This window comes from Lolium perenne, chromosome 7, assembly GCF_019359855.2.
Source record: "Lolium perenne isolate Kyuss_39 chromosome 7, Kyuss_2.0, whole genome shotgun sequence".
NCBI classification, from domain to species: Eukaryota; Viridiplantae; Streptophyta; class Magnoliopsida; order Poales; family Poaceae; genus Lolium; species Lolium perenne.
Window position 1 is genome coordinate 149,693,229 of NC_067250.2, and position 3,797 is coordinate 149,697,025.

Genomic DNA, 3,797 nt, shown 5'->3' on the forward strand with positions numbered 1-3,797 from the left:
CGCAGCTGAGCGCGCTAGGTCCTTCTAGTATGAAAGAGAGAGTGGGAGGGATATAGCACTAGCACCCCCTGAGCTAGCTAGACAAGGCCGGCTCTCTCTCTTTTTTTTTTCTTCAAACCAAAGTGGACAAAGAGGATGGCCTAAAGATCATGTAAATCATCCAAGTCATTGAGAACAAGTAAGTGCATCCCCCTCTCACGCATGAAAGACCCGGTCCGCACTGTAAAAGACCTCCTCTTGCCCGCAAAGGCCGCAAAAAAGACCCCTCCCGCGAGGCCACCTGTGGGTTCCTGGTTGGGCGAGAAGCAGACCATCCGATCGAGGCTCTGAACAGTTCCAGCCGTCCGATTCGTATGCGTGGGTGGTAGAAAACCACGGGTAAAAACCCTAGCCACCATTTGGTCGCGTGGTCGCGTGCGCTACCCCCGTTGCGGTGCCGCCGCCGCCCCTTCTCCCGTGCTCGTCTCTCACGACCGGCGCGGTCGGCGGTGGAGGCTCGCCAGACGTAGCGGCAGCGGCCGGTTCCTGGGAGACGCGGCTCCCATTGGCCCCCAAGAAGCAGCGCGACCACGGGGCTAGGGTTCGCCCAGGTCTGTCGTCTCTCTCTCTCTCTCTCTGGTCTCACTCGTCTCTCCCCTTTGCCTCGTAGATGAACGGAGGAGGAAGGGTAAATGAGTCCAAGATGGTAACCGTGGCCCCCCATTACCGCCCCAAGTTTGATACTGGCTGCGTCTTGCACAGATCGTCAACGCCCAGATGTCTACCTCTGGCGCCGCTCGCGCCCTCATCGACGCGCCTACTCGACTGCAGCTCACATGAAGGCATGTTATCTCGTTCTAATATGCTTATCTGAAAGTATGATTTAATTTGGAGCAGATTGCATCATACAAGTCTCACCCTCTCCGCATCACCAATTCCATGATGAAATTTGTATCTTGCTTTTATTGTTCTGTGTGATTCAAGCTATGATTTTGCTGCAGTGCTTACCATGTTTTACCTTCTCATTCTGTTGCAGAGCTTGTTTTTCAGTTTGTACATATTTTACTGGTTTTCAGTTCTCTTGGGTTTGTTAATGCTACTATGATCCCCATGGAGGCATCAATGATTAATTGTGAAGGATCGGCAATCATGAAGAACTTTTAGTAAGTTAACGCTGGAATGTCACCTAATAGTATCATTGCCCTTCTTTGTATTTGATCTTTTACGGTCAGGGTACCAAATCATGTGAGCATATGGTGCTATATTGTGATGTATTATGATCTGCTGCTAGGATCAGTCGGAAATTCTAACTTGTCTAGCCAAAAATAATAGAGTGACGGCTGCCCACACGTCTGATGTTAAATGTGAGAGGGTAAACAATTTTGCTCCACTGATATGCAGGAGTTATGGCCATCAGAAAGAGCTAAATAATTTTGGAAATGGGGAATGAAAGACCATTCTGGTTGATACTTCCTAATACTTAGTTTATTCAGGTAATTCATAATCACTTGATGGAACTGTTATTCTCCCTACTTCTGTAGCTTATTATCTGCTTGAGACTGTTGTTGTTCTTTGCACAGTTGGTGGATGGATGTTTCAGTTCCTGCTAGCGATCTAGAATTATTCTTCTTCCTCATATAGGTGATTGGTGGGAGTAAGAAAGAAGTAATGCTCTGTTGAACCGGTGGCTTGCAGGTATACCGTGATTACTTCTTATGCATTGAGTTTCACTGTACATTTGGTTTCAGTTCATATACTTTGGTGTGTAATGTTTCTTCTGCCTATATTTGATACGAATCATGATTGGCTGGCAAGAAGAAAAATATAGCCAGAAGAGAACTCTGAAAATAGAAGTGTTCTCCTTGTTGTTTACTCACGCATTTAACTCTTTTACTTTCAATATAGTTTTTTCGTTCTATTGATTTAAACTTGTCCAAGGGATTTCTGAAGGATCCACCAGAAGGAAACCATGAGGTAGCTGATAATTAAAAGACCATGCAACATCATATTCTGCATGTTGTGTTTTTGACAAACACTCATATTTTGGCTAGCAGAATCTTCTTTCTGAGAAGAAAGTACTAACTGATATGAGTTTATATACACTATACTGCCAATGTGAGTGCGATCATGGCAGGCCAACACTTTATTTATATTGAGAATCAGTACTTCATCGGACGTGGACAAATATATTGGTAAGCATGTATTCTGGGTATTCTGTACTTGACCTTCATAGGAAATTAGTGCACTGTCAAATTTTATTTATTCCTAACTTAGGATTGCAAGATTGATGTCTTCAGGGGCTAATAATTTAGTTCGAAATGAATTTTTACACAAAATTGCAAACTAGACCAAGGAAAACAATAGATTTCTGCATACATTTTAGTTCCTATGTTATCTGAGGGTAATTCAACTGGTGCTCTACACAAAGATTTTTTTTTTGATAGGTTTGATTGAGTACCTCTGTTTTGTGTTGATTTTTTTTGATAGAGTAATATCCAGTAGGAAGGATGCCATGTGCTTTGGGTTCAGACTTTGTGTTTTGTTGGAGGCTAAAACGTGGTGAACTCAATTTTTCTACCCTGTGCTATCAGTGCTATCATCCCGCAGAAACTGTTTCTCCTCACAATACTTGTTCTATCAGGATATGTAAGAGGCTTTGTTGTGCTATTTTTCTTTTCTGAAATGAAACCTTTGTTTGTGTTAGCTTCTACCTTCACGTACAAACTTATCGTTTCCAAGCCAATTAGTTACCTCATTCCTTTGTCAATATCATATTACAGGACACCTTTAGTAGTGTGTTGCAGGAAAAAAATGCTGCTTTTAGCCCGATTTAGATCGCCATTATAATTCTCATCTATGCCTCGATGAACTATTTGGAGTGATTATGCTGAACCTTGTGAGGCTCAAGACAAAAATAATCATTCACTAACAAAAGAATGATTCATGGATAATAAAGACAGCTGCTGTTTTGCTACTTTCTTCTGTTTTGTGTTGGTACAAAGATTGGCAAAATACTAAATAGAAATATTTAGCTTATGGTTATCCAGCAGGTTGCACCAAGCTGTTTGTGCTTCTGTAATAGAGGAATGCATCCCAAATTGTTAATGCTGCTTAATGTAAGGCCTCTTGTTTCAAACAAGGAATTTGGATTGTTGGTGCAATTGAAAGTATTAAATCACCCCGGGAGAGTTGTATGTTTCGGCCTAACAATTTCCAAGTCTGGCATATTTTGTAGCTGTTTACCACTAACTTTAGGTTTAGTGTTTTTGTGGGTTAAAAAATATACTTGCTACATACACCACTCAGGGTGCTATCGTTGTAGTTATAAGGATTATGTAAAGTTTCCATTTGAATCTGTTGTGCAAGTGCCTTACAATTTCTTATTTTGTGAGATTTCATTATGGAAGTTGACATAGAATCTAATGCCATTAACCGGGATCACTTCACTTCAGTGAATCCCTTTTATGGAACTGCATATAACTAATCTTAATAACTTTAATAGGTAACTTTGTTATATTTTAGAGAGAAGTAAGTTTGCTAAAATTGCCTATTTTAATTGGAATTCTCCCCGTTTTATTCTCTGAAATTTATAGCATGTATACATTTCTCTCCTTGAGAAGGCTCTATCGAGAGAACTGCTTCTGTCTTCGTCATGCTTCCTTAAATTTTCTCTACTAACATGTTTGATTTATGGTAAATCAGAAGTACTGCTATCCATGTGCAAGACTCTCGTACATTTCGGTTTCCCCGGTGATGTGCTTCATCGACCACTACTATGAAAGGCCTATTTAATTAGGATTGCGACATGAATATGTGTA

At 41.1% G+C, this 3,797-nt stretch overlaps 1 long non-coding RNA gene across 1 annotated transcript; it reads left to right on the forward strand.

Moving 5' to 3' along the window:
• The first annotated feature begins 952 nt into the window (after nucleotides 1–952).
• LOC127298043 (uncharacterized) lies at nucleotides 953–1,898 on the forward strand. Its single transcript, XR_007849571.2, has 3 exons — nucleotides 953–1,142; nucleotides 1,381–1,472; nucleotides 1,560–1,898. It is a non-coding gene; the product is annotated as an uncharacterized lncRNA (long non-coding RNA).
• The last annotated feature ends 1,899 nt before the right edge of the window (nucleotides 1,899–3,797 follow it).